Source organism: Pinus tabuliformis, chromosome Q, assembly GCF_031772625.1.
Source record: "Pinus tabuliformis cultivar Carrire ecotype Pingquan chromosome Q, CPIR1, whole genome shotgun sequence".
Classification (NCBI taxonomy): Eukaryota; Viridiplantae; Streptophyta; class Pinopsida; order Pinales; family Pinaceae; genus Pinus; species Pinus tabuliformis.
The window spans coordinates 18,496,753-18,514,480 of NC_142296.1; the positions used below are offsets into that span (position 1 = coordinate 18,496,753).

Genomic DNA, 17,728 nt, shown 5'->3' on the forward strand with positions numbered 1-17,728 from the left:
TTTATGTGAAACCATTGAAATTTTTTGAGGCCAAATCCAATTTTTATAATGCATTCACTAATTTATATTGTTGGTGTGGTTCTCACTGGTAAGGAGAACTATCCTGAATGGTCCAGGAAGATAAAACACACCCTCATTTTCAATGAGTTGTGGAAAGGGGTTTGTGAAGGAGGATACAATGCACGTGAAAAGCCCACTTCAGGTAAGGAGCTTGTGATTTAGTAAAACAAGAACAGCAAAGCCTATGCCTTGATTGTAGGGTCAGCAAATGAAGAGGTGAGTTTCCATATTTCTCCATTTTCAAATTCTTTTGAAGCCTTAAAGAAGTTGAAGGAATTGTATGACTCACACTCTAAACTTGAAGTTGTTCAGTTGATGATTAAGTTGTTCAGTCTTGAATTGAAAAATGATGAATCTCTTACCTTAACATCAAAAGTAAGATCAATTATGCATGATATAAAAGCCACTGGTGTTGAGATAGATATTCATGTTATAGCTTATGTCAAGGCACTATATTCCACTTATTCACATTATCTTGAGTCATTGCAAGCAAGTGGAAACCTTAAGGAACCTTTGACTCCCTTGAAAAGAAGTTTGTTGAGAGAGAGAAGGATTTTGGGAAGAAGATAACTCCTCAATCTACTGAATAAATTGTATGAGTTGCACAAAAGAAGAAGAATCATGCACAAGATTCTTCTAGAGGAAGAGGTGGCCACAAAGGAAGAGGAAGAAGGAATTTTAGAGGCAGGGGGGCGCAAATAGTTCCAAGGAGAAAAGTCTTATCTTCATTACATACGTTGCAATAGAGATGGACATGATGCATCCACATGTAAGTTGCCTTGGGACAAAATTGAGCAGGAAAGAAATGAAGGGAAAGGTAAAACCAATGACAAAGGGAAAGGTAAAGCACTTGAATCTGCTCATTATGTTGTGGCTCATTTTAACATTAGAGTAACTAAAGACTTATTCAATGCTTCACTTGCTTCATGGAAAGATGATTGGTTGCTGGATTCAAGAGTAACTTGCCACATGACTTTCAGGAGAGATTTCTTTGAGGAATTCACTGACAATGCTGATGAAGCAATATACTTTGCAGACAAGTCAAAACTCAAGCAATCAGGGCTTGGCACCATCAGGCTCAAATTGCCTGGTCTTCCAGACTTTCTTCTACATGATGTTCTATACCTCCCGGAGCTAAGGAGAAACTTGTTTTCTTTGGTCCACATCCGCCAGCAAGGACACTCCATTCATATATTTGATGGCAAGGTCGAGGTCAGAAAAGCATTAGATCACTCACTTGTCATTATGGGGATAGAAGAAGAAAGACTTTTGAAGCTGCAAGGTACCTTTGCTCGTGCACAAAACTTTTCATATAGTTCTCACTATGATGAAGGTACATTTCCATCAAGTCTTTTATGGCATGCTAGATTTGGACACTTGAACTATGATAGCCTTTGTTTGTTGAAGAAAAATGGTGTTACTAGTTTTCCTACAATTCCTAGGAAACTTAAGCAATGTGATGCTTGTATTCTAGGAAAGCACAACAAACTGTCTATTCATGATTCTCATTCCAGAGCACATAGAAAAATTGAATTCATTCATTCATATTTATGTGGCCCAATGCCTATTCCTTCTGCAAATGGTAATAAATATATGATGACATTTATTGATGGCTACACCATAATTTACTGGGTTTATTTATTGAAGAACAAATCAGATGATTTTCAAACATTCAGGAACTTTCATGCATGGATTGAAAATGATGCACACTCTCATATTGGCTCTATTCGCACTGATAATGGAAAATAATACACTTCAAATGAATTTGAAACTATCTTCGCCAACATGGGATCAAACATCAAACAACTGTGCCTTATAATCCCCAACAGAATGGAGTAGCTGGAAGAATGAATAGGACAATCTTAAATATGGTATGTTCCATGACGTTTTTCAAGAATGTTAAACTGATGTTTTAGGTTGATGCAGTTCTATGTGTTGTGTATATAAATAAAAGGTGTCCATCTAATGCTATAAAAAACAAGACTCCTATGAAATGTGGTATGGACACATTCCTTCGGTAAGGCATCTCAGGGTTTTTGGTTCCTCTTGTTATGCCGTGATACCTAAGGAACAAAGAAACAAAATCGGTGCAAGGAGTCGTAAGTGTATCTTCTTGGGGTATTCAAATACCTCCAAAGAATATCGTCTCTATGATGAAGTGAACACAAAGTTTATAATATCTAGATATGTGATATTTCTTGAATCTTCCAAGATGGACAATGTTCTTGAGTGGCAACTTGATTGCTTGGATAGATTCAGACATGCAAAATATTTTCAAGAGTTTGATAATCAAATTCGACATCCTAAAGGGGGGATTCCTATACTGCATCAATTTGTGGAATCTTCTTCTGAAGCACTCTCTCCCACACATGAAGCTTCAACCACTAATGACACTTTGAGAGATGGGATTGACAGAATTGGGAGACTAAATCTTGATTCAACACCAACTTAGTCAATTGAGAAGCATGGGAAATCTACAAAAGGTCCTCCAAAATGGTTGACAAAGACACTCGAAAGAGTTCATCCTGATGAGGTTGGAAATATAGGAACAAGAAGCTCAACCAGACAGAATGGAGGTGAAGTAGAAATTTCTAATTCACCTGTTGAGATGGATGTTTCTTATGATTGTGAACTAAATTTGTCTAAATATTACGAACCAACTTCCTTCAAATAAGTCGCTTCTCATGATGAATGGAAAGAAGCGATGCAGAAAGAATATGATGCCTTGATAAAGAATGGCACCTAGAAGCTGGTTGATCTTCCATTGGGAACCAAACCAATAGGTTGCAAGTGGATCCTCAAGAACAAGTATAAAGTAGATGGCTCACTTGACAAGCATAAATCCAGGTTTGTGGAAAAAGGTTTTGCACAGAAGGAAGGGGTCGATTATGAGGAGACCTTTTCCCCCACAGCAAAATGGGCAGCACAGATAGGTTGGAAAGTCCATCAATTGGATGTAAAAACTTCCTTCTTGAATGGAGATTTGAAAGAGAACGTTTTTATGTCCCAACCAGAAAGATTTGTTGTGAAGGGTCAAGAACATAAAGTATGCAAGCTTGTAAAATCCTTGTATGTCCTGAAACAAGATCTGTGAGCCTGGTACAAGAAGTTAACTAAGCATCGTCTGAAACTCAACTTCAAACATTATTATCTTGATGATGCAACTTTGTTTGTCAAGAAAGTTGGCAAAACAGTTGTATATCTTGTGGTGTATGTAGATAATATTTTAATGACAAGGAATAATGAGAGTTATATTGCATCCATAAAGAAGGAATTGAGGAAAGGTTTTGAAATGACAAACTTGGGCTATCTTCCCTACTATGTTAGTATTGAATTAACTCAACATCCACATTTTATATTCCTCTCATAGAAGAAATGCATTGGAGATCTGTTGAACAAGTTTGGCATGACTAAGTGTAATCCTTTAACCACTCCAATGGAACAGAATTTAAAGCTCATATCCACTGAAGGAAAATAATTTGAGGATGCAACAAATTATAAACAACTTGTCGGAAGTCTCAACTACCTGGCTACTACTAGACCATACATTTCATTTTTTGTTGGAATCCTCCCTAGGTTTATGTAAAAGCCTTGTGAGGGACATTGGTCTGCTGCAAAAAAAGTTATAAAGTACTTGAAAGGAACTTGAGCCTTTGGACTTAAGTATATACAAGTGGGCGACTTCAACTTGATTGGATACTCTAATTCAAACTTCGATGGAGATAAAGAAACTAGGGTATCTACTTCGAGTTATGTTATGAGTCTTGGATCAAGAGTTGTCTTCTGGAGGTCATGCAAACAATCAGTTCCAGTAGATTCCACAACTGAGGCAGAATATGTGGCACCAACTAAAACAACAAAGGAAATTGCCTGGCTCAGGAAAATTCTCGAAGATTTGGAGGAGAAACAAGTGCGTTCAACTCCTCTCACGATTGACAACACTTATGCAATAAAGTTGGCCAAGAACCTAAAGTTCCATGATCGAACGAAGCACATTAATACAAAATACCATTTGGTTCGACATCATGTTGAGGCCAAGACAATCCACCTATACCATTGTTCCACAAATGAGCAGATAGTAGACATCTTCACCAAAGCGCTTGGAAGAGAAAAGTTTGAAAGATTCATAATGATTCTTGGACTCACCAACATCCCTTCAGATTAAGGGGGTGAATGTTGACACCTAATCTTTAGGATTATATAAATCCATGTAAATATTGTAAATAGATAATAAGGAGAATTAGAAGATTAAGAGACATTACGAGATGAAACCCAAGAGTCTCTCCCTCCATGAATATATATATGATCAATCTTAATGTAAGGACACAATTCAATTTGAGCAGTTACATCATGGTCTGATCTTGTGTCCTGTTAATTTGTCATGGCTACAATCTCCTTATTGATTACAAGGACTTCTTGGTCATATTATGTCTTCCACCCCCTTCCCCTCCGCGTGTGGGAGTTAAGGCTTGCCCCATCTAGGGCTTAATGTGAGTTTTATTATTATTGTTATTGTTATTTAGAAAGAAAAAAAAAATTGTACACTCGAACTTGCATGCAAACTAAAAGATGTTGTGAGAATATAAGAAAATAGGAAATACAATTGAAAAACAAACATACTCGAATAGGAGTATGTTAGGTTTGGAATGGATGAAGTTAGATTACTTCTTGTTGTCCATGATTGAGTGCAAATGGTACCATAAGGATATTTTTTTCAAAATATGGTGGCCTACAAATAAATATTTTTATGGTTTGTAGCTTCTTAGTGTTGTTGTAGGTTTGTTGTGGAAATATATGAATTATGTAGCGAATCTTGTGGGTGGGTACCCAAATGATGAAATGATTATTTGAGGCTAGAAAAAAGGTTATATGGATGAAAATTATGATGAAGAGGAAGGAATATGGTATGCTAATCAATATTTATCGTATGTTATAGTAGTATGATGGTATGATTAGATATATACTTATGTGTGAATGAGTGATCATGTGGCAGAGATGATGGAGTGATAGTTTTACAATAAAACTATGTGGAATGAAAAATGCAAATAATGGTAAATGAACTATTGAAGCACTAGGTTTATTTATGAGCTCTAAACTTCAAGTAACCTTGTTGTCATCTCTTTCATATTTGAGGTTTTTTTTGGATTGATGTATAATTTTGGATTTGTACTAAGATGACTTGTATCCTTTGATTGCATGTTCTTGAAGGGGGTACCTACATTCAATAAGAGCACAAAATTTGAATATTTATCTTTCCCCCCCTTTTTTTTCCCTTTTTCTTTTCCTTTTTTATAGGCTAACGAAACCACCTTTAGTTTTTGTTATTGCCTTGCTTTACTAAACCTTGAAAGGTTTTCTTGGTAGAGGAATTATTGCAAACTTAGAGTTTCCTCTAAGGATGTTTTCAACGGAATTTTGTCTTAGGCGCCTCAATGAGGTTTTCACCTGGGTATTTATTATGTTTTTCTTTTTTCTTTATTTCAAGGTTTGTATATATTAAGAGAATTTTTTATTTCAATCACATTCAAATCTTATTTCTTGATTGCCTCTATAAACTCTTCCTTTGTGAAAGGATTTATATAGATATTAAGCTTGAAATGATTCACCAAAAGTGGAATTTGTTCCTTGTATATGGAGCTAATTTTAACAAATCCATTTCTAACCTATGTATTGTCCAAGCCATTTTGTCATGAGTTTTCTCTTGAAATCCTTGAACTTAGAATAATATAGTGATCACTAGTCTCCTTCCTTGGAATTTCTAGTTTTAATGCACTTGTCAAGCCAAATTTTACTTTCCGTCTAAACTATTTTAGCATGGAAGTTAGTTTGCATTAGATGTTCAACCAATGCATTGAGTTGTTGCCTTCTTTCTTCTTATGCATCTTATAGGTCTATGTCCAACTCTAAGGTTATCCTCAAAGTGGAAAACTCAAATTCAATGGGTAGCATGGCTTTATTGCCAAAGACCAAATCATGAGAGATAAATCATGTTGTTGTCTTCCATGTTGTATTTTATGCCCATGCTACTTCTATAACTCTATCAACCCAATCTTTTTTTCTCATGTTGATTGTCTTTGTGAGGGTGTTCCCCAAATCCCTGTTGGTTACTTCAACTTGTTCATTTTCTTATGGGTGGAAAGGAGTGGATTTCTTATGGTGGATGTGGTGTTGCTTAATGATTCTCTGAATGAGGTTGGAAGTGAATTAATCATCTTGGTATGTAACTATCTCCCTTCGAAATCAAAATTTGTAGAGAACTTTCTCTCAAGAACACAACTGTGTTTTATTCTATAGCTACCTTGACTACCTTTACCTTAACCCACTTAGTTAAGTATTCAATGCATATGATGATATATTTCTTTTGCCTTGAAGGAGGACCATTGGGTCCTACAAAATTCATAACCCATTTATTAAAAGGTTCAAGTGATATAGGTGGTTGCAATGGCATCCCATTCCTTTTGGTAGGTTTCCATTCCTTTGGAATTCGTTACAATGAGAAGCGTATCTATGAGCATCCCTATGGAAGGTAGGCCAAAAGTAACCAACCTGCAAGATTTTGTAAGTTGTTATTTTTGCTACATAATATCCTCCACATGGGTCATCATGACAGGTTTGTAGGATTCCATGTACCTCTTCCTCCCTCACACACCTTCTCATATTCTAACTTAGTCCCAATTTGAACAAACATCCTACAACCCATGTGTAGGAGGCACTTTACCTGATAACTTTCCATATTTCCTTGTAGAAAAAATGTTGAGGAAACCTCCATGTTGTCAAATAATTGGCTATGTTTGCAAACCAAGGGGTATGTATTGACATCGAAAAGAGATGATCATCTAGAAAGTTATCTATCATCTCTTCACCTACAAAAATTGTTAGTCTTCACACAATATTTGCAACAACCTTCTCCTTCATTGGTGTATAAAATATGGCTACATAAAATTACTGCAATAACAAGATCTATCTGATAATTTTTCCATTGATATCAGGTTTATTCATTAGATATTTGATTGCACATGATCTATGTGCACAAAAACATGGTAACTAGTAACATAGTGCCTAAACTTATTAAGAGCATGAACAATTGCAAGAAATTATTTTTTAGTGACTACGTAATTTAGTTGTGCACTAGTAAAAAAAAATCTAATAAAATATATTGCATAAGGCATTCTATCCTCTGGTTGATCAAACATTGTTCCTATTACTCTTTCGAAGGCATCAATATGGACATGGAAGGGTAGGTTCCAATTAGTGCCTTGTAAAACAAGTGCTAATATAAGCTTTTATTTTATGCACTTAAAGACTTCTTGGCATTGAGTTGCCCAACACAAAAGTATGTCCTTGGCTACCAGGGAAAATAAAGGTGAGGCATTTTTGTTGAAATCTTTGATAAATATTCTATAGTATCCTGCATGGCCAAGGAAACTTCTAATGTCCTTTTGTTTCTTAGGAAGGGGAAAAGCCTTATGATATTTACTTTGCTTAGGTCCACTTCAATTCTTATTGAAAATAAATGATATCTTAAACAATCCCTTCATTCATAAGGAAATGGATTTTTTTCATGACTAAAAGAAATATTCTTTTCTTCCCATATTTGTACAAAAAGAAAGATTCATTTCTTTCCATCTTTGAACAACTTTATCAATATTTGTGAGGGCTTCTCGAAAGGAGTTTCCATTAAGTGTGAAGTCATTTATATAGATCTCTATGTTGTCATGGATAAGATCTAATATTATATTGATTATAGCTCTTTGGAATGTGGTAGGAGCATTGCATAAACCAAAGGAGAGAACGTTATAGGCAAAGGTTTCTGAAGCAACAAAACTTATAGCTTGTTGACTCCAAATGTTAAAATACACAAGAGTTATATGTAATATATATATATATATATATATAATATGATGATGATGAAGATGATGGTTAACGTCCACTGAGACCAAATTGGTCTATCGGACCTATAATTTTCTTAGTTTTTAATTGTCTGGCGCCTCATCTTTCTTGGCGAGATTGGTGTTGTAGCTTCTTTTTTTTCTCTACGGTCTTCCAACTTCCTTTATCTTGCATCTCCTTCATCTCTTCTGGTTCTTGGGACATTGGTGTCTTAGCTTCGCAATCTATTGTGTTCATCCTTTTGAAGATAGTCGGAGAAGAAGTTTGGTCTAGTAGATCTGATTTGTTGTTCAATGAAGATTTATTTTGTGCGGTATTCAAATCCTCATAACTGTTGATGCTTGAGGGGTTGTGGAGTTCACTTTTTTGTTGTTGGGCGAGGCTTTCTCCTTGCTTGTCTTGAGAGTTGTTTCTTTCTTTCCCGCTTTCTTGTGATTCAGAGTTTTCTCTAGAGTATTCTTCTTTGGTGACAATGTAGTGTTCTTTTTGTGCTCCTTCCCACCATGTAGATCTGTGGTGGTTTTTTCAAGCAGAATTTTTCTGGGAGGCTTTTGGGCAATTTTTGGCTAGATGGCCTGTCTTAAAGCAGGATCAACATTTGAAGAGGACACTTTCATAATCGAGTTTGGTTCCACACATAGTCTTTACTTGTTAGGTTTATTTCAGCTGGGAATCCGGTGCTGAAGTCCATTTCCACATAGATGCGTGCATAGGTGGTTCTTTCATATTCCTCTATTTCTGGGCACCTGCAGTAAAATTTCCCAATTGCATTTCCAATGGCTTTTAGCGATGAGAGATTCTGTAGAAATTTTGAATAATAAACACATATTCAACAGAGATTATCCCGATTATACACTATTGCGGAATACATGCATAATACATAACCTCCTCTACGTTGATCATCAATTTGCAGAAGCAAAAACAATAACATGCGCACATAGAAGCATCAATCACACATAGCAACACAGTATTTTCCCGGGGAAAGCATCTCGCTTAAAACCCCAACTGTCTGTATATTATATTGATTGAGAACATGTAAAAAACATAGTACAATACTCCTCACAAGTACTCAATACTATCTCCACCTGTTACACACAATACAGCTCAGATCTGACCTCCAAATCTCCTCTGCTGCTTTGCCTGCCTCCACTGCACAATCCTGCAAGAGAATGAATAAGAATGGCTGATCCAAACTCCTATTTACCTTGTGAAAATCACCCACATTGTAAATCACGTGAGCACAAGCTATATTTCACTTGGTATTGGCCCAAACTACGCAGAGATCATTGGCATAACTCAATCCCATGCATGTGCACAATCTCAACCTCTAACACCTGTCTCCATTGAACTGTACATGCACTGAGTTAACTGATGTATTCTTCAGTTGCATTATGAGTTAGTAATTAGTGAATTAATTAATAACCAATTCACACAACTCATCACTTAGTCTATTGATAAGTTAGACTAAATACAACTAGTTCAACTAAGTCAAATTGAACACAACTCCATTAACTGCTCATCCAACTCCACAGAACTCAACCACATGAGTTCTAACTGATGTCCTGCATGCAATAGCTCAACTAACACATAATAAACCACGTGATTCCTTCTGTCAGCTGCATGTGCCACATTTGTAGCTCAAACTGAAGTGCTCCAAGAGAATAAGATAAAGTTTATAGTCTAAATATTATTATGAGAATAATATTTGACTTTTCTATTTTTGACTAGCAGTCTAAAAATAGACTCTGATCACTCCTACTGTGATCACTCCTGTTGTGATCACTCCTGTTGTGATCACTCGTGCTGTGATCACTCCTGCTGTGACACTCCTGTTGTGATCACTCCTGTTGTGATCCAAAAATAGACTTTGCGCCATAATTTGCTTGCGGGCCCACTTAGTGAAGGCGACTCCTTTCCACTAAGCTCCATCATCTTGTTGCATTCTCAACAAGCATTTCTTGTTGCACACTTTTCAACACTCTCTCTCAACAAGAAAGGCTTCCTCTCAAACCCGATCCTGTAACTCTGGAATGTTCTGCATGCAACACATTTGCCCGGTCCACTTTGCTCCAACAACACTTGGAACAAAAACACTCCCAACTGACCACTCTATTGGGCTAGGAACATACTCTGATGCTGAAGCTCTACCTACTGCTGATAAGTGCTCCCTCTCTGACATCTGCGCTACTGCAACATCTCCATGCATCTCGCACCATTGCACACCTCTCTGTGCCACCTAGCACTGTGCAAAACAATTGTGCCTCTCGCATTGCTGCAGCCTGCATGCTATGCGTTGTCCTGGGATTCCCTACACTGTCGCTCTCTCTGTCGCTCCATCCGCATCTGTCTCTACCCAATCATTCAGTTCCTGCTACTCCACATCGGGGCTCCTGTAGCAAGGTCTCATCCAAGAGGTTGGGTACCTCAAGGATCCTACCCCTCCTCCTTGGGACGATCAATCCACATCACCCCACCTCCTGCCCGGAGGTATGGTTGCATGCGATCCCTCAACCCACCTGGCTCGAAGTTTCCCCCTACTAGAGGTCTCTGCATGAGTAGGTGTCTCTACTCGATCTCCTCTCAGCTTCCCTTGTTGTGGCTGCTCCACAACCTCCTGAAGCTGCTGCACCAATCGTGGCTCCTCCACAATTGTCTGGGTCTTCTTCTGGCTCTGCATGTTGAGAGGTAATATACGCTCCCTCTCAACCACCAAGTCTCCATCAGTTGCCTTGCTACTCAAGGCTTTGCATGCATCTTGAACCTCAAGAGCATACATGTTCTTGACCCGTGAACCAATCTGCTTCACCTATCTAGTGATGATGTGTCTAAGGAAAACCTTTCCCTCACTGAAGACTACATCATAGCCTCTATCTTCCAGCATCGCGATCGACACCAAGTTTCTCTTCAGTCCTGGTACATACTTGACATCAGTCAAGGTAAGCCGAGCTCCATGCTCCCTCTGAAAAATAACCATGCCTACACCTGAGACACTATACTTCTCATCATTACCCATCCCTATGAGTATCTGGAGATCTTTCTCCTCCAAAGTACTGAACAAAATTTTGTCACCGGTCATGTGGAAAGAAGCTCCACTGTCAAGAAACCAACCACTTCCCACCATGGATGAAACCATGCATGCGAAGAGTGTGAAATCCAACTCAAACTGTGAAGCAAGTGCCTCACCTTCAGATCCTTCCCCAGATCCCTTCTTGGATTTCTTCTTTAGGCAATTAGTAGCATAATGGCCCAACCCATGACAACGAAAGCATCGCACCTTCGACTTGTCAACCTTCTTCCCATCATTGGAAGAAATGGATTCAGAAAGAGAAACCTTCCCCTTCCCCTTCTTCGCCTTACTCGCTAAGGCACAGTTCTCCTCATCATGCATAGATGAAGAAATGTATCTGGTGCGCTGTCTAATCTCCTCTTGCACAAGATCCGACCAAAGTCTCTCCCATCCTGGCAATTTCTCCCTTCCATTCACCGAGTCCTGGTAGCTATGCAAACTCTTTGGAAGGCCAAGGAGTGCTAGACTCACCATATCCTCATCCTCAACAGTTACCCCCACACTTCCCAGCTCATCCCGGCATTGGGTGAACTTCGTGAGATACTAGGGCATATTGTCTCCATTCTCACACCTAATGTTTCTAAGTTTATCCTTGAGCGCCAACTTCCTCTGGTCGCTCTTGCTTTGGAATAATTCTGTCAATGTTTTCCACATCAAATATGGAGAAGCCTTTCCATGGAGGCTGGACACAATGTGATCCCTCACGCCCTCCAACAGAATCCTTCGACACTTTGTTGTCTTCTTTTGCCAATCCCCGACTTGAGCAGCATCAGTAGGTTTTGGGACATCCGCATCTATGAACTCCTTCAACCCATTATCATCTAACACCGCCTCCATCCTGTCCTTCCATGCAATATAGTTCGAGCTGCCCTTAAGGGCATACTCCAATCGCAATCCGTTGAAAGACATTTCAACTTTGACACCAAGAAAACACTGCTGCAAATTCGAATTCCACCAGCTCGAAAACTTAACCGCTTCTGATCTAAAATTCGTGAGAACAAAGTATTTCTTGTACAGAGATCGACTATATGGGCATTCACCAGATATCTCACCTTCCAAAGGAAAGATGAATCTAGAGGCTACCTGGCCCGATTACAAACTCTGCCTGAAGAAATAAAATGTAAACACTTTCTGAATAATAGATCTGATGATCAATAGCTCCGATACCATGTAGAAATTTTGAATAATAAACACATATTCAACAGAGATTATCCTGATTATACACTATTGTAGAATACATGCATAATACATAACCTCCTCTACGTTGATCATCAATTTGCAGAAGCAGAAACAATAACATGCGCACATAGAAGCATTAATCACACATATCAACACAGTGTTTTTCCAGGGAAAGCATCTCGCTTAAAACCCCAACTATCTGTATATTATATTGATTGAGAACATGTAACAAACATAGTACAATACTCCTCACAAGTATCAATACTATCTCCCCCTGTTACACACAATACAGCTCAGATCTGATCTCCAAATCTCCTCTGCTGCTTTGCCTGCCTCCACTGCACAACCCTGCAAGAGAATGAATAAGAATGGCTAATCCAAACTCCTATTTACCTTGTGAAAATCACCCACACTGTAAATCACGTGAGCACAAGCTATATTTCACTTGGCATTGGCCCACACTACGCAGAGATCATTGGCATAACTCAATCCCATGCATGTGCACAATCTCGTGCACAACTGATAGCAATCTCAACCTCTAACACCTGTCTCCACTGAACTGTACATGCACTGAGTTAACTGATGTATTCTTCAGTTTCATTATGAGTTAATAATTAGTGAATTAATTAATAACTAATTCACACAACTCATCACTTAGTCTATTGATCAGTTAGACTAAATACAACTAGTTCAACTAAGTCAAACTGAACACAACTCCATTAGCTGCTCATCCAACTCCACAGAACTCAACCACATGAGTTCTAACTGATGTCCTACATGCAATAGCTCAACTAACACATAAGAAACCACGTGATTCCTTCTGTCAGCTGCATGTGCCACATCTGTAGCTCAAACTGAAGTGCTCCAAGAGAATAGGATAAAGTTTATAGTCTAAGTATTATTATGAGACAATAATATTTGACTATTCTATTTTTGACTAGCAGTCTAAAAATAGACTCTGATCACTCCTGCTGTGATCACTCCTGCTGTGACACTCCTGCTGTGATCAAAAAATAGACTTTGTGCCATAATTTGCTTGCGGGCCCACTTAGTGAAGGCGACTCCTTTCCATTAAGCTCCATCATCTTGTTGCATTCTCAACAAGCATTTCTTGTTGCACACTTTTCAACAGATTCCAAAGATGTAAGGGTAGGCTTGGAAATCTCACCCAAACTGGTGCTGAGGTTATGACTGTTGTTGAGGGATCGAATGATGGGTTCCATGGCTTCATGAATAGGCCTAAGTTTTCCCAAAACCAAGGGCCAGAATCTAGAATACATTGTCTGCTTTCAGGATTTTCAAAATCTACTATAAAGAAACCCCTAGCACAGGGGTAGATATTAATTTCATCAGAAATGACAGGCTTCCATACCTCCGAGATCTAATTGTGGAGAGTTGTTAGCCGCGGCCAAAAGCCATTGAACCGGCAGATTAGGGCACTTTCAGAAAACTTCAAAGCCTCATCGGGTGAGGCCTAGACCACCTGGACAGTGGGAGTTGGGGCTTCACTGACAATATGGGCAGGAGCTTTCCCTCCAGAAGCGGACAAAATTGAGCCAACAACTATTTTCGTGAAGCTGGGAGCCATATTTTACTTGCCCGTAGAACCCAGCCGCAGAGAAATAAGGCAGAAGATTAGATCTAGATCTAGCTGCACATTGAACAGGTGGTTCGTCTATGAAACCGAAGATTAGATCTAGAACCCAGTCGTAGAGAAATAAGGAAGAAGATTAGATCTAGATCTAGATCTAGCCGCAGAAGATTAGATCTAGAACCCAGCCGCAGAGTCTCAATAAGCCTTTTAATCCTAGCTTTGATAAGAGAGGAAAAAGCATGCCGCTGGGCACATTTCCTTCATTCCAAATCGCGGACGTTTGAGCAGTGCCGCTGGTTTCGTTAAAAATTTCTGCAGAGGGAAAACATAACATACGCCACAGGTAAAAAAACAAAAACACCGGTGAGAACCAAATTTTGATCGTAGTATTAGAGAGGAGATAACATGCTTTAGTCCAACCGCTGTAAGATTAGCCGGACCTCCCCTACGATCCCATTGTCATAATCCTCAGATTTGAGACGGAGCTCGACTGCATACCGCCCAAATCCGTAAAAGCAGAACTACATTATCTTAGCTCGACTGCATACCGTACAAGTGATGTAGAATGTTACAATGAGGACCTGCGCATATACTAGACAGGTGTCCCTTCACGATTGGGCATGTCTTTTAGACATGTCTTTTCACTTAACTTGATGACTAATTAACATAATCATTATTTGATTTTAACATTTATATTATTTATATTTATTGATTTTGTTAAGAATTATATTCATAGCATTGCCTTCCCCTTCTAAAAGTTTTGTCCTCAAAGCTTATTCACTAATAATTCCTTCATTGCCCATGTCTTCCGAGTATGTGTAAGTCATCGGTACTAATGTCTTGGAATCCAGGTATTTCGATTTCTCCTTCAATTGTTGTTGTTGTTGTTTTTTTTTTTGAAATATACATATAGTTTTTATATTATTTTTAAATAATACACACACACACATATGTGTGTGTGTGTGTGTGTATTAATTAATTAAAATATATAATTGAATTAATTAAATTAATTAATTTGTAATTATATAATAAAACTGTATGGTGTATTAAAATTTATATAGATCTATTTATATCCTTTGCGTTTAATAATTGTGACCCCTTTTATGATGTTATCACCTTGGTCAATCATATAATGAATCGCCTTAAAGAGAGATGTGACCGTGATTTGAAAAACGTGACTTATGGAACTGGGTTGGCTGGCTTTTACACCAATGGTGATTTGACTGTGGACGCAACGTTGAACAACAGAGATGACACGTTATTAGGTGGTGGTCGAGCAACTTTTTGACTGGCGTGGATCTGGAGGTGTCACAACAAAGTGAAATCGATGGAACAACGAATACGACGATGCCCATGCAACGTTTGACTGATAACCATGAAGCCTCCATGATCTGTGGAATGGAAATCTGCATGGTTGGGTTTGGATCCACCATTTCGTATAACAATGAAGCCACCTTATCGTCCAATGACTCCAACGGTAAACTCAATTCTTTGTTGCACATTTTCCTATAGAGCGTCAATTCATCTCCATGGAAGGGTAGGAAGCGGTCCTCCCCTGTGTTCTCTTTCATTTCCTCAATACATCTCCGGACACCTTCTAATAGTTCCTGGTTGTTTTCATCATGTTTTAGACCTTCCTGATAGGTTTCCAAGGCTTTTTCATATTCTTTCATGAAGAACTGAATAACATCTTTCCTTGAATAGCCTTTTGTAAATGATGGATCCAACTCAATACACTTATTTGCATCCTTGAGACCTTCTGGCAAAGCTGCAAGCTTCGTATAGCAAGCTACTATGTTACTATATACCCTTGCATCATTGGGATTTCTTCTAAGAGCTTCAGTATAATGCTTTATAGCCTCAGGATACTTTTGTTGCTTAAAGAATTCATTTCCTTTCTCCCGCTCTCCATCTGCCAACTTTGGATCAAAACCTTCTTGTTGTTCTAAATCTTTCTTTGCTTTCTCAACTTCATTAAGTTGCTTCAATGTATCTGGATTACGATGTTCTGTAAGTGCTTTCTGGAAAGTTTTAATTGTTGGCTCATAGTCCTTAGAACATTTAGCCATCTTAACATATGTAGTTCCTTTTCTAGTTAAAGCTCGTGCAATCATTTTAAAATATGAATGAAACTCCCTCCCTTTTTCAATAACCTTGTCAAAAAAAATTATGCAATCTTCATACTTCCCCATTTCCAAATAGATAAATGTTCTATTTGTTAAGAAGGATATATCTTCATCATCCAGATCCATTGCTTTCGAATAATGTTGAATAACAACCTCAAAATATTTCTTCTTATAAGATGCATTTCCAAGTTCCTTTTCCTTTTGTGCCTCTACTTTTTGAGTGCCTTCTCTTTCTCCTCATCTTGAATATCCATTGGTTTTGGCTCTGGCTTTGGCTAAGATTCTAGTTCTCGTTTTGGTTGTGGCTTGGGTGAACTAGTATGCTCAAAAGCATCCTCCTCTGATGTGGCATTACGTAAGTTAACATTTAGTAACACACCCAAAACTTGCATCATGCATTGATCATTAAGATACATATTAATGTTGTTAAGATTTTTTTGAACATCTTGAATCATCTTAACAAAATCAGGTTGCTGCAAATACAATCTTGTTTTTGGGTCAACTGTTAATTTTGCCCACAATTCTGGCCCCTGGAATATGTTTCCAAATGGAGAGGATGTGGCTCGAGATCTACTTGTTGCATGTGCATCAACAAGGCATGATTTTAATGCTTCATTTGAAGGATCAAACTCCAGGCCCTTTTTGTAATAAGAAATTGCATCATCATATTTTCCAAGTCCAATATATGCTGCTCCAAGCCTGTTGTAACCCTTGGACAAATCTGCTTAATTTCCACTATCTTCTTAGCATCCTGAAGAGCTTCATTATACTTATGTAGTGAAGCATATGTTGTAGAATGATTTGAATATAAAACATGATTGGTTAGAGCAAGAGCTATAGCTTCAGAGAAATGTTTTATAACTTCCTCATAGTTTTGATATTGTTCATCTTCAACATTATCGTCATTATGATCAAAATATTCTTCTCCTACTTCACCTTGTTTCATTTCTTCATTTGTCACTATCATCTTCTTATTATCGATTTCCTTTAGACGTGTTGTAACTTCTGCGTATGATTTTTCCCATTTCTAAAGCTTTTCTTGAATTTTATGAAACTACTCAATGAATTCAGGGTGAAAACTTAATGACATATTGTGTTGCGAACAACATTCAAGGACTCGCATGGTTATATTGTACGTCATGGCTCTGATACCACTGAAGCAACAAAACTTATAACTTGTTGAATTTAAATGTTAAAATACACAAGAGGTATATATATATATAATGTACAAGTGATGTAGAATGTTACAATGAGAACCCGCATATATACAAGGCAAGTGTCCATTTACGATTGGGCAAGTCTTTTAGAGATGCCTTTTCACTTAACTTGATGAATAATTAACATAATCATTATTTGATAATTTATCATTTATATTATTTATATTTATTTATTTTGTTATGAATTATATTCATAACAATTTCCTAAGGGCATATGAAGGTGGTTTTATCTTGGTCTTTGGGGCTAATTTGTATTTGATTATATCTACTAAACCCATCCAAGAATGTGATGCATTTCTTCCCTACTAAACATCTAGGACATGGACAATAAAGGGCATGGGACAATAATGATTAGGTGCATTGATTTCAATAATAATACATCACAAATTGTCATGTGCATTGACTATGACAATAGTATAATACAAAACAATTTTAAAATACATATTACAACATTTCAAAAGGAGTTGTTTGTTATAAGGTAAAGTCATATTCCTTGATTTGTTGGTGTGATTTCATTTTCTATTAGGATTTGCATATAAAAAATATTAAATCCACCTACATTTTTGTGAAAAAATTAATGTAGGTACATTACATT

At 37.7% G+C, this 17,728-nt stretch overlaps 1 pseudogene; it reads right to left on the reverse strand.

Moving 5' to 3' along the window:
• Nucleotides 1-935: 935 nt before the first annotated feature.
• LOC149218062 (hsp70-Hsp90 organizing protein 1 pseudogene) lies at nucleotides 936-16,862 on the reverse strand (annotated as a pseudogene).
• Between the last annotated feature and the right edge of the window lie 866 nt (nucleotides 16,863-17,728).